This window comes from Nycticebus coucang, chromosome 8 (genome assembly GCF_027406575.1).
Source record: "Nycticebus coucang isolate mNycCou1 chromosome 8, mNycCou1.pri, whole genome shotgun sequence".
NCBI classification, from domain to species: domain Eukaryota; kingdom Metazoa; phylum Chordata; class Mammalia; order Primates; family Lorisidae; genus Nycticebus; species Nycticebus coucang.
The window spans coordinates 4,172,643-4,186,525 of record NC_069787.1 but is presented as its reverse complement, the minus strand read 5'-3'; the positions used below and the strand labels follow the sequence as shown (position 1 = coordinate 4,186,525).

Here is a 13,883-nt window from a genome sequence, read left to right as displayed (position 1 = left end):
CCAGAGCCCCAGTCACTCAGCCACAAACACATCCACTCTGTGCCAGGCCCCAGAGAACACTGCCCAGCTGCCATACAATTCATTGGGGTTTCCTCCAAGACCAACATTCTTCTTCAGGGGGGTTCAGGGTAGACACAAGCCAAACCGTCCACTTTCCTTTTCCTCTTTTTGGCCTGTCACAGCGACACCTGCTGGCCCAGACAAGCTTTGGATAGGCCCAAGAGGCCACCATACAGCTGAGATGGGTGAGATCTTGTGACAGCCAAGAGTGGAGGGGAAGGTACCCCTACATGGCAGGTTGGGGCAGGGGGAGGGAAGAGGATGCACAGGGTAGAGGGGAGTGAGACCCCTGACGAGGCTGAGCCCCCCCCACGGCACCCCACCCCATGCTCTCCACAGCCATCCCCCCACCCCACAGTTGGCTAAGAGCAACCCCAGCCTGCTGCCACCACCCACAAGGCTTCAGCTTCTAATCCCCTCAGACAGAGTGGAGAATGGCACGGGCATTTGTGACAGTGTGTGGCAGACTCACAGGTGTGTGACCCTCCCAGAGTGGGACTGTTTGTGACTTTATGTGAGGGACACGTGGGGACATGTGATGGAGCTGTGTATGTGACAGCACCCCTGTGTGACAGTCAGGGGTATCACAGAGATCCCTGTGCACGTGGATCCGAGGCATGGGTGCGCCAAGGAACAGGTACAAGAGGTGAGTCTGAAGAACCCCAGGGAGAGACTCTGGACTGGGGGTGCGGGATGAGCGCCGGACGGGAGAGGGGAAAGGGGAAAACGAGCAGCCCAAGTAGAGAGCGCGCTATTGCAGAGTGCGGAAACTCCTGCTGGTGTGTGGTGGTGTGACTGGGGGGCGAGGGGGGTGGGAGGGCAGGACAGGGGTGGTGCCAGACCTAGAGGCCCAAATCATCCCACTAGGGGATGGTGACCCGGCCTCTGCACTAAAGGGACAGTGGGACCCTGTGGGGATTAGCAGTGGGAAAAGGGGAGATGACCGGCGGGACCTGGACCCGGGAGCTTGGGGAACCCAGCTCGGGGGAAGAGGAGGAACTAGGGTGGCAGGACCCGCTCGCAAACCCTCCCAGCTCCCACCCTGAGCTGGCCTTAGTGTCCACATCTGTACAATGGGGCGCGGCGCTCAGGGAAAGCCCCGCCCTGGGAGAGCTAGACCCGGACCGGCCGGCGGCGCGGGGGGAAGCGCGGGCAGCTCGCGGGGCGCGCCCAGGTCGGCGGAGCCCCCAGCCTTGCGCGGAAAAGGGCGGGCTGGCGGGGCGCGGCGCAGGCTGGAGGTGCAGACCCCGGGCGGGAGGTTCCCCTGTGCACTCACCGCGGTGACTCCGCGCGGCGTCCGTCCGTCCGTTGGAGGGTCAGCGGGTAGGTCCGCCGGGCAGTCTGCGCCTCGAGAGCCCGGGCGCCCCCAGGCTGTGTGCGGAGCGCGGCGGGGCGGAGGCGCGGAGGGGCGGGCCGGGCCGGCGGGCCCCCTCCCCTGACTCCGCCTTCGCCTCCGGGGCGGGGTCTCGGTCGCCCGCCGGGAGGGGGCCCAGCCCGGCAGAGCTGGGCAGAGGGGCCTCCCTGCGCGTGCATGGCGGAGCCCCGTCTCCCCCACCCAACCTAAACCGTGAGCTCCAGATCCCGCACTGCTGCCCACGGGCTTGGGGGCGTTGGCCGGGCCTCCTCAACTCGCCCGAACCTCCCTGTCCCTCGTGGAAGATGAACCCTGCAACTTGGGGCGCATTGTGAGGACCTGCAGGGCAGGGATAGGAAGCTGCTGAGAAGAGAAGGCCTGTCAGAGGCCGGGTAATCCCCCACTCGCAACCACCTACTGCCCCGGGGGTTCCCACCCTGCTAATGCAGGCCTGGACTCTGACACAGGACCCCAAGACGAAGTCCCTTCCCTAGGGCCACCTTAGGGTTCCCAAGCCAGCCAGGCCCCAGCAGAGGCAGGCTCTGGAATTCTGTCCTTCCACCTCTACCTGCCTGTCACCTTTGAATGTCTTTTATTCACATGGTGTAAAATTCACCCTTTTAACTTTGCTAAAGTCTGCATACAATTGGATGGTAGCAACTGCCACTCTACCCTGTTACTCTGCTGCATTCTCTCCAGAGTACTCATCACTAGATGACTTTTCAAATTCATTTGTAAATGACTATAATCTGGTAGATAACACACCAACCTCCAAAACATCGCAGCTTAGCCTAGCCTACCTTAAACGTGCTTAGAACACATATTAGCCTACAGTTGGATAAAATCGTCTAGCGCAAGACCTATTTTATAATAAAGTGTTGATTATCTCACTCAATTCATTGAACGCTGTATTGAAAGTGTAAACCTGAATGAAAGTCTGGATACTCCAAGTACGGTTTCTACTGAATGTGTATCTATCTGACACCATCATTAAGGTTGAAAAATCATAAAGCAAACCCATCATTAAGTCAGGAACTCTGTGCTTTGAATGGGACTGGACCCAAGGGAGTGCTCAGTAAATAACTGATGAATGAGGAAACGACAGATTGAATCTTTCCTCTGTCAAAAGAGAGGTGGCCTGGGGCTATAGGAGGTGCCAGGCTGTAAGACCCAAATCCCTGTGCTGTATTGAGGCCTCCACTTCCCAGGCTGGAGGAGAAGTCATCAGCCAGCTTCAGACTCAACCTGCAGCACAAGGAGCCCTAGGCCTGGCGCTGGACTGGCCTTTGGTTTAAAAAGGGGTGGTGGAGATAGCACGGACTCCTTGTGGGTGGGCATGTCTCCTGTTCTCTTAGATTCCTCACACCTTGGGGAGTTTCAAAGCTAAAAGACCAGGCCGGAGGGAGATCTCCTAAGCAACGTTGTCTTTCAAATTTGGCAGTACCTTACAATCAACTGGGGATTACAAAAAATACTGACGCCTAACTCCACCCTCTGGAAACTCAAATTTAATTGTTCTGGAGTAGAGTCTAGACAGTGGTATTTTAAAACAAAAGAAATTCCTCAGGCGATTCTAGTGCCCTGCCAGGTTTGAGATGCCTGTTCTAAAGCTGGTGACTGGGGCAGTGCTGTCCTGGGTCTTTGCTGGGCAGCAGATGATAGGTGAGCAGCAGGATCCCCTGGGTGAGCTGGGCTTCTGCCTGGCAGTCACTGTCCCTCGTCTTCAAACATCTTTCTTCTATCTGTGGCGTTTTCCCCCTCAACATTATTGGTGGGCTCTGACATTGACTTTTCCCATCTCCTTTGCAGCTGGGGGCAGACAGCTGACCCATGCAGCCCTCATTGTGGCTGCACCAGATGTTGAACAGGAGGCAAGAGAGATTACACAGCATCTAGGCAGAGCCCACTGCTGGGGGAGGGGATGCCATGGCAGGGGAAGCTACTAGGGGTTCCAGGCCCTCTGGTTCAGAAGCGGGCAGCCCCCACATTGTCTGCACCCAGACAGTGTGCCAAGATTTTGGACCCTGTGGCTGACTCTTTTTCCTCCCCGGGCATGGTTTCCAAAGACATCCTGATCAAATTGTGAGTAAATCCCTTTTCTCCTCCAAACATCTCTGGTTAGTTTAGATTGTAATTAACAATAACAAACATTTAATTGAAGACCCATCACATACTAGACATTGCTCTAAGCATTTTAACTTCAAAGCAATCCTAAGAGGCAGGAGCTATTTTACAGGTAAGGATGTGAAGCCAGAGGGGTGAAGCCACCTGCTGAGGGTCACACAGGGAGGATGTGGGTTTAAACCAAAGCCCTTGGGTGCCAGACCCCATGCTCCTAAGCCTGTCACAGTTTATGGAGTTATTACTTTGCTCACTTTCTGGATGCTGGGACTGAGTCTCAAAGAGGCACAATGACCTCCCTGGGACTGTCTGGTGAGGATGCAGACCCAGCAAGCCCAGTGAGCCCTCTCATCCCATCTGGGCTGGCCAGCTGGTGCAGGTAACCCTGCACATGCCAGCCCTGGAGCCTTGGTTCCCAGGGGGCTGGTCAGATTGCCAGTGATGTAAATAACTCCACTGCCCACTGTGATCATTTCTGTCTAGGTCTTATCAGCCTGGAACTTCCTCCAACCATATCTCAGCAAGCACTGGGCTCCAAATTCCTGGTGGGTGATACATGCTTTGCCTGTGATAACAGCCCTGGTAGAGCTCCTCGGGGACAGCCGCATTGGCCATCTCGGGCTCAGATAACAGACGACAGGAGAAGTGTCTCCACTTTATCTTATAGATAAAGATAAAGTGGAGTATGCAAGTCTCCTCTCATCCCTCCTCTCAAGGGGGCTGTACTACCGGTCTTCAGGCCTCAAGCCTTAGGGTGGCCCAGAGAAGTAGTTGGCAAGTAACATGAATGGAGCTTGGACATGTGGCCACACGATCACTCCTCGGGGCCAAGTTCCAACCCTCTCTGGTCCAGACCCCAGCCACCTCTCCAGCCCTTCACCCACTCACAGCCCCATCCTTACATCCCAGACTCCTACTACTCACCCAAGAAAAGCTAATTTGTTAACTTACACCAGGAACTTCCCATGTCTCTGCCTTTCCATCCCACCATGAATGCTTTTGGACCCACCCAGATCCTCTCAACCTGTGGCAAAAACTACTAGTCAGCCCCCACTGTTCATGTAAGAAACACAATTATAGAAACTTTAGATGGACACACAGCTGCCCGGCTGAAGACTCCATTCTCAGCCTCCCAGGCAGCCAGGTAAGGTTGTGAAAGTTTGGGACCAGTGGGTGGGGAGCAGAAGTGGTGTGGCCAACTTCTGGCTCATGGCTTTAAAGGAAACAATAAGCTTTCCCCTTCCTTCCCCTTCCTGCTGGCTAGAAGCAGCCACTTTATATTAGCTGGTGTCCCTGGGCATCACGAAGGCTGGCTGTACCTTCCCATGGAAATTCACTAAGCCATGGATGTCCTTCTTACACCACTCCTCCCACTTCAAAATCAGACTCAAATGCTCCAATAAGCAGTCATGAATGCATCGAATGCTCTAGCCTCCTGTAAAACCTCATAGTTTGAAACCCTACTGAAAACGTGCAGTTTACATGCACGTCCCCTGCTGCAGCTACCAGCCTCCCAGTATCCTCCACAGAGCCTCTTTTCTCCTTTCTGGGTCTGTGTGGTTTGTTTGAGTAGAGTTGATCCTCCCTTTCCTGGGTGGGCTCCTGGCCCACATGTGGCCCACTGGAGTCTTCTCTCCCCAGCCACAGCAGTTGGCTTGGGGAGGGGTGTGTGACTTAAGTGAAGGGTCTCTGTATTTAAGGCAGACTGCGTGCTGGAGTCGGGGGACAGGGTGCCCTTTCTGCCACATTGCTTGGCTGCGGATGTGAGCCCATTGTATGGTGGCCACCTCTTAGGGAAACATGCTGAGAATGAAACCAGCTCAGATGAAGGCAGGGCAGAGAGAAGACAGAGGAGGAGGAAGAGAGAGAGAGAGAGAGAGAGACGAGTGGCTAGCCAATGGCAGGAAATTTGGGCACCCGGTCGCAGCTTGGCCTAAAGCCATCCCACCCCTGGATCTTCTAAGCCACTTAGGCCAACAAATGCTCTTTGGGGCTTCAGCCAGTTTGAGTTTGGGTTTCTTTGTACTCAAGATTTCTTGTACCCAAATTCTATGACTGAAGAGTCTTGGCTAATAGAATCTGTTTCACTAAGACAAAATTACCTACCCAGTCCTGTGTGCAGTTTCCAGGCCCTTCTGGATACCTGGGGATCCATTTTTTATAACATCCAGACTCTCTTCAAGGGTGACTTGTCTTAGTAAAGGGGACAATGATTGGAATGAAAAATAAACTCATGTATGTTAATAATATACTGTGTTCAGGCCAAGCCCAGCAGCTCATACCTGTAAACCAGCACTCTGGGAGGCTGAGGCAAGAGGATCACCTGAGTCCAGGAGTTTGAGACCTGCCTGAGCAACAGTGAGACCCCATCTCCACAAAAAAATTTGAAAAATTAGCCAGGTGTGGGGGTAGGAGTCTGTAGTCCAGTCACTCAGGAGGTTGAGGCAGAAGATCACTTGAGTCTGGGAGTTTGAGGTTGCAGTGAGCTATGATGATGCCACTGTTCTCATGCCCAGGCAACAAAGCAAGACCCTGGCTCAAAAACAAAAACACAAAGAATCAAACAAAAATAGCAGTATACTGAGTGCCAAGCATTTTGGTAGATGTCTTATGTGCTCTAATTCATTTAATCCTCTAAGCAATCCTAGAGGTGCTAAATAATATTACCCCCATTTTACAGACAAGGAAAGTGAGGCTTAGTGGCAGGGCTAGGGGCCCTGCTCAGAGTAGTTTGACTCCAGAGGCAGCACTCTTTTCCCTGTCCTTCCAGGGAAAGAGTAGAACATTGTAGGGAGGTGGTGAGTTCCCCATCACCAGGGGTATGTGAACAGGGACTGACTGGATGACCCTTTGGCAGAGTGGCTGATTTGCATGGAATGGTGTGTATGGAGAGAGAAGGTGTGGGGAACCACTGCAATTTTTCTTCCATGCCAAGATTTTTTACTCTTTCCCAAGCTGTCTGCTTATTCCAGGAACATTGCCTGGCTGCACATCTCCCTACCTCCCATGGCCCGGCTCACTCGTGACTCACCCTGGCCCAGCCCTTGTCCTGGTGTGATGAAATTTCTGGCACTTCTTAGAAGTTCTAGTCACCCTGGAGGAGACGTGGCCCAGCCTGGCTGTTTGGGCTAGCTCTCCTGGGGCAAAGGGCTACCGGGCAGGGAGCTGAGCTTTCTGAACTCAGGGGCTAGGATACCCGCAGTGGGCTGGAAAAGGAGGCTGAACAGCCACAGAGCCCCTCAGAGCAGCCCAGGGAGGGAAGGTACTTGCCTAAGTCTACGTGGTGAAACCCTGAGAGGCTAAGGAGGACCTCCGAACAGCAAAGAGACTGGAAGCCTGGTCCTAGCAAGTTACCCTACCTGTGAAATGGAAAGGCTGGCCGTGAGTTTAGTAAGTTAAAAACCACATGTAACAAAACATTCAAGCTCAGAGAGATGCTGCCTTCCCAGGAACATCTCTTCTAACCACTTCTGTTCCACACATCCATATATGTGTATGTAGCACCTCCCTGGCTGCGACTTCTAATGAACTTTTTTCTGCTACATGTTTTTTTCATGTGACACATCATGACCATTTGTCTACATCCATAACACGTATCTAAGGAATCCCTGTCAACAGCTGTTCAGTATTTCCCTGTATGCTCTAACCACAGTTTATTTATCTGACCCTCCATTGATCACTTCTAATTTTTTTATTATAAAATGTGATTTAAAAAATAATTTTGGGCTCGGCACCCGTAGCACAGTGGTTATGGCGCCAGCCACATATACTGACGCCAGCGGCTTCGAACCCGACCCAGGCCAGCTAAACAACAATGATAACAACCTCCACAAAAAATAGCCGGGTGTTGTGGCGGACACCTGTAGTCACAGCTACTTCAGAGGCTGAGGCACGAGAATCACTGAAGCCCAAGAGTTTGAGGTTGCTGTGAGCTGTGATGCCATGACACTCTCCCGAGGGCAACATTGTAAGACTCTGTCAAAAAAAAAAAAAAAAAAGAATAATTTTGCATCTATATTTCTGGGTACTTATTGATTTGCAAGAAGTTAGGAGGGCAAAGGACATGTAAATTTTAAATATTTTCAATCTCTTGCCAAAGGAGCCCAGAAAATGGCATGTTCTCCTCCCCTCATACTACGTAACAGTGTTTACTCCCTGCATTCACCCCCCACTAGGCATGACCACTTTCTCAAGTTCTTAGTCAGTCTGTTGAGTGAGACGGTACTTTATTGTCTGAAGTTGACTATCTTATTAAAATGTTTACTAGTCATTTACATTTCTTGTGAGAACTGCATTCACATATTCTTCGTTCACTATCACTATTAAAGCATGCATCTTTATGTTAACAATTCATAGACTGTAATCCTAGCACTCTGGAAGGTCGAGGCAGGAGGATTGCTTGACCTCAGGAGTTTGAGACCAGCCTGAGCAAGAACAAGACTCCGTCTCTACTAAAAATGAAAAAATTAGCCTGGCGTGATGGCCGGCGCCTGTAGTACCAGCTACTAGGGAGGCTGAGGCAAGAGAATTGCTCAGGCCCAGGAGTTGGAGGTTGCTGTGAGCTGTGACGCCACAGGGCTATACCCAGGGCAACAGAGTAAGACTCTGCCTCAAAAAATAATAATGGGGCGGCACCTGTGGCTCAAAGGAGTAGGGTGCCGGCCCATTATGCCGGAGGTGGTGGGTTCATACCCAGCCCTGGCCAAAAACTGCAATAATAATAATATTAATAATAATCATCATAAGAATGCTTGATATAATAAGAGGCTTGACTTTTTGCCTGCCAAGTACCTGCTGCAGACTCCTCTGTTTATTTTGTTTTCTTTCTTTCTTTTTTTTTTTTTAGAGACAGAGTCTCACTTTATCACCCTCGGTAGAGTGCTGTGGCATCATAGCTCGCCGCAACCTCCAACTCCTGAGCTTAGGCGATTCGCTTGTAATCCCGAGAGGCTGGGACTATAGGTGCCCACCACAACGCCCAGCTATTTTTTGTTGCAGTTTGGCCGGGGCCGGGTTTGAACCCGCCACTCTCAGTATATGGAGCTGGGCGCCCCACTCACTGAGCCACAGACACCACCCACCTCTGTTTATCTTTGATTATGTACTTTTTTTTGCATATAGAGCTTTTTAAAATTTGACCTAGACAGATCTACCTGTACTTTCTTTGTGGTCACTGGCTTTGGGGTTGTGACTCGAAGGGCTTCTTCCAGTCTAAGATAGAGATAGCAAGTTACCTGTGTTCTCTTCCAGTTCCGTCCCCTCCTTGCTCATCTACTACTGCCCTTAAGTCCAGCCGAAACCCCCTCTGGCTACTCCTTCAGCTAGATGGTCCTTCAGCACATTGGCTATTGTGGGGCAGAAATTTCCAGTTATTCTTGGAAGCCTCCCCTTTTAGGAATGCGAAGAGTGAAAATACACCTCTGTTTAAATAAAAAAAATTGGCCTCTGAGGGTCCGAATAACCTATGGTTACTTGACAGGGATTTTGGAGATTCATGAGTTTAGAAACCAGATTATAGTGGCCATTAAAATGCATCACTCAGATCTCTGGTTAGTGTGACACAGATGACTGATGACCCCTGCAGATCCATTAAGGAATTTGTGCTGAGGCCACCAAGAGCTGCTCTGAGACAACAGAGAGAGACGGCTGCAGGAATATCCCTGCTTCCAGCCCACCTGCCAGAAAAATCCCTGTCATCCTGGCCAAGCTTTGTGGAACTGCATCACATTCCAAGACTCTCCCACCCCCATCCTGCTTCATTCCCGGTCTCCTGGCAGGAGTTGTGCTGCCATCGGGGCTCTCTGGCCTTCTTCTGCCCCTCCCCTGAAATCCCCTTTGCACACTCAGTACTATTTAGCAAATCTCTCTGGGCTCTTGACAGACCCAAACTAATGTGGTGGTAGAAATAGCAGCTAAAATAGTCACTGCGTTACGCAGTCGATAATGCTCTGACATGACTGTGTTCCCACTTCACAGATGACAAAACTGAGGCTCAGAGACAGCTGATCTAGAATCCAAATCCAGGCACTCTCTGCCCCTCCAGGTAGCTCGGGTGAACTCCATGGCCTCCTGGAGTCCCAGACTCTTCTGTTTAAGCCTCTCAGTCCCCAGACTTGGCTCTAGGGCCATGGCCCAGCAGGCTTTGTATTTCCTTGTCCAGCTCTGAGACCTTGGAGGCCCACTGGGCCTCAGGAATGCTGAGGGTTAAGGCCCCCTAACCTCCCTTCCTAGGCGGAAAGAGTTCAGGTCCTCTTGCCTCAGCTGAACCCAGAAGAGGGAGCCAGGATAGGGGGTAGGAGGGTGACGCCTTTCCTTCTTGGGCAACGCTGGGTGTTAAGAGGAAAGTCTTCATCACAGGGAGAGGGAACTCCCTTCTCAGGTTCCAGCCTTGCCCTCTTGTCCTCTAGGCCCGCCTGCTCCTCCTCAGCCAGGGCCCCATGGCTGCTCTTCCTCAGGCTGGGTCACTTTAACTCCTCCAATATTCTGGGGCCTCTCCCGGAGCTACACCAGGAATCGAGCACAGGACCCCAGGGTGGTCTGCACAGCCTGGAGAGAAGTTTCAGCTTCCACATTCCAGCCTTCAGTCTTCAGGTAATGTGTCCAAGCTCGCAGAAACTCTCGGGGTGATGATCTTCAAGTGCTGCCCATCTGCCCTGGGCACCAGCCCTGAGCTGCCCTCTGGTCTTTCCCCCCTAGAGCCTACTTCAACTTCACCTTACCTCAGGGCTCCTCACCAAGGCCCTGATAAGGCAACCAGCAGGAGACCCACACCCTCTGGACCATATTGGCCAGCTGGTTAAGCCTCTGGAAGCAGAGAAGTCCCCAGCGAGATGTGTCTTAATCCTTCAACTCTGTCCAGCCTGGGCCTCCTAACGTGCTTGGGATGTGGCCCAGTCTCAGTTCCACCTCCCTAATCTCCACTCACCCTGACCCCCTGCTGGAACATGGCCTCAGCGTCCATCTCCATATCCATCCATGCAGGGATGACGCAACACAAGGTTATGAGCACAGACTGCAAAGCCAGGCTGCCTGGGTTTGAATCCCAGCTCCACCACCTGGGGGAAAGTTGGCCTGAAGAAGTTGCCTCTCCACATCTCAGGGTCTCCAACTATAAAATAACTGCCTCCCTCAGCACGCTGCTGGGAGAGGTAAGTGAGTTAAGATATGGAAGAGTGCTTAAGAAGTAGCTTGCACCTAATACGTGCTCAATAAGTAAGAGCTAATATAACTTTACCAACAAACCTCTCTTGGGCACCCACCCTCTGACAGGCACGGTGCATCCCACCAGGGCCCCCCAGTGGGTATTGCCGACCTGTCCCTGCCCACAGGGTGCTCATGTTCTAGTGGGAGGTAAACCCAGAGACCTCAAGTGAACAGTGAGAAGCACCTTGAAGAGGTGGTGCAGGGCAGCAGTGACCAAGCCCTTTGGGTCTCACTTCCCTGTCGGTACCTTCCTCATCCTGGGGCAGTGATGAGGAAGGCAACCTCTGCAGGAAGAACCGATGGAGAAGGGAAGATGGTGGGGCCTCACAGGGAACCCCATGGCAGAAGAAGAAGTTTGGTGTCTGTTCTGAGATCTGCAGGGAGCCTTTTGGGGAAGCTGGTGCAAGAGTTGAGGTTGACATGATGGGATTCAGGAGAGGCTGGTGGTACTGAGAGAGACTGTGCAGGCTGACGTGGTGTTGGGAACCAGGAAGGGGGGGTAGCAGAATGGCTCCCCCATTTCTGGCTGAGGAGATATCACTGATGAGTTGGGAAGGACACCAGTCTGGACCTACTGCTACAAGTTCACTTAAAAAAGCTTAAGCCGGAAAGGAAACTACTGACTTCAGTCCTGAAAGAGCAGAGGGGCAGGCTTCAAGCACAGCTTGATCCAGGTTGTCACCTACCCACCTTGTCCTTCTGCTCTGCTCCCCTCTGCTCCAGTTCTCACCAAGGCCGTATCTTCTGGCAGCCAAAATTATCCAGCAGCCAGCCCATAACGCTCAAGTCCAGCCAAAATGGAGCACCAGTCTTCTGGTCTATAGTTCTCCCTGGTTGGAAGGGGTTATGTCAGATGCCTAGGCCTAAACCAGGCACTCCAGCAGGGGGACGGGCTGTGCTGATTGGCTCCACCCAGCTCATGTGCACCCACAAGAGCCTGAGGGTGGGATGAATCCCCATGTGGAACTGTGGCCAGATGCCAGAGAGGGATCCGTAAGTGGCCCCAGTAGGGCTGGTACATTTGTAGCCTGAGCTTTCAGGTCAATGTCCTCTACACTGGATTCAGACTCCGTCAGATATTTATTTAGCACATATTTTTAAAGTATGTTCTCTGTGAAGTCTTCAACAGGCACAGGGGATGGCATCAAGCTCCTCTGTGATTGGCTTTCGGCCGTGGAAACCCCTATGATCCAGCCAATCAGAGCCTGGAGATTTCTGGATCTCACACGGTCATTGGCTTGCACTAGGCTGGGTACAAAAGGCCAGGCATGCAGAGTGCGGGGAAGCATTATGAGTTTGATGGAAAAGCAAGTCGCCTGCGGTTGGTGACTAATAATAAAACAAGCAGGTTACACCCATTGCAAAAATGTTAGCCAGCAGGAGAGAATTCGACATGAGCCCAGGGGCTGATTTGGGTGATATAAAACTCCAGAAGGCAGGTCCTATGAAAAGCAAAGGCTTGCCAAGCCCATCCCTAGTCACACGGCCCCTCCAGGTTTCCTTAAATGAGATAACACCTCTGAATGCATCCCTAATCTGCTTAGTTTGGGCTGTTTTTGAACTTAATGTAAAGAGACGTACTTTAAGTGTTCCTTGTTGCTATGGTGAGATAGGACTGTGCACGTTGGTTCTGCAGCCCCTTCGTTCCTTTTCAGTGCTGTATGATATTCCAGCCAGCTCTAACACACACAATGATTCTCTCGTCTATGGACATCTAGTTCATTTCCTGTTTTTGTTTTTATTTTTCCTATTACACACTGTGATTCTATAACTATCCTGTGCTTGTCTCCCTGTGACATTTAGGGAGTCCTTTAGGGAGGGGATCCAGGAGCCAGAGTGTGGGGTCATGGGGTGTTACACAGCCTCAGTCAAGTTCACCAGCGCCTGCCAAGCCATTGCTGCAGAGTGTGTGTACCCATGCAAGCTTCCACTAGCTGCCACAAATGCTCCACCTCCCTGCAGACGCTTGTTTCTCCATGTAATAGGTATGAAATGGCATCTTGGTGTGGTTTTTATCTACATGTCCCTTGTCATTCATGAGGACGAGCATCTTGCCATGTATTTGTCGGCCATCTTCATTCCTGTTTTGTGAAATATCTGCTCATGGCTTTTGCCCTTTAAAACACTGCTGGTTTCTTTGTAATCACCAAATTATAAAGCACAATCTGCGCATGTGACTCCCTGTCTTTTAGGCCTTCCGTGGGTCCAAGGGGCCTCTGAGTAAAGCCCATGCTTGGCAGCCTGGCCATCAGGCCCTGCAACAATTTGGCTCCAGTCTGTGCCTCCATGGGAGCCATTTCCTGCCTCTTTAATCTCACATTCCTCCCTCCCCTCCTGTCCTACAGACCATCCTTCACTTGCCTGTTTGCACTCTGCAACCTCCCAGCTCCTACTTGTGTAGTGTCACCTACAAGGAACACCTTCCCCCTCCCCAGTGGCCTCACATTCTGGCCTGGCTTCTTCTTAGCTTCAGGTCTCAATGAAACATCACCTCCTCCTGGAAGCCCTCTGGGCTTCTGCCCACCCCCAGTGCCTGGACTGTGCAGCCACAGCACTTGTGAGCGCCTATCTCAGGGCACAGCCCTGTACCATAACTGCCAGTGGGTTCATTAGGCATTGCCACTGGACAGCAAGGCTGTCCCTGAGGGCCCAGACCATGTCTGTTCTGTTTATACCATATCCCTGCTATCAGGGAGTGTGGCTGTGTAGTGCTAGCTCTCCAAAACTCTTTGTGGGGTCGGGCACAGTGTCTCACGCCTATAATCCCAGCATTTCGGAAGGCCAAGGTGGAGAATCTCCTGAGAGCAGGAGTTTGAGACCAGCCTAGGCAACTCAGTGAGACCCATTTCTACTGAAAAAAAGAATTAGGCATGGTGGCACATGCCTGTAGTCCCAGCTATTCAGGAGGCTGAGGCAGGCAGATAGCTTGAGCCCAGGAGTTCGAGATTCAGCCCAGATGACAGAGTGAGACCCGTCTCTAAGAGAAAAAAAACAAAAACTTTTTTGTGGCAGGGCAGGAAGGAAGGCGACGAGGTGGGCAGGAGCAGTCTGACTGTTCAAGGAGAGCGGCTGCAGCAACACAAACTCAGGGAAGGACCCAGGGACCTAGGAGCCCACGTTAGGGCGGAGGCAGGGGGAGAGCACT

At 52.0% G+C, this 13,883-nt stretch overlaps 1 protein-coding gene across 2 annotated transcripts in view; it reads right to left on the bottom strand.

The window, feature by feature from the left end:
- FBLN2 (fibulin 2) overlaps positions 1-1,488 on the bottom strand; it is a 77,297-nt gene extending 75,809 nt beyond the window's left edge. For both annotated transcript variants that reach the window (XM_053598890.1, XM_053598891.1), the window contains exon 1: positions 1,337-1,488. The gene's annotated coding sequence lies outside the window, so the exon portion shown is untranslated. The remainder of the gene's footprint in view (positions 1-1,336) is intronic.
- Positions 1,489-13,883: the final 12,395 nt, after the last annotated feature.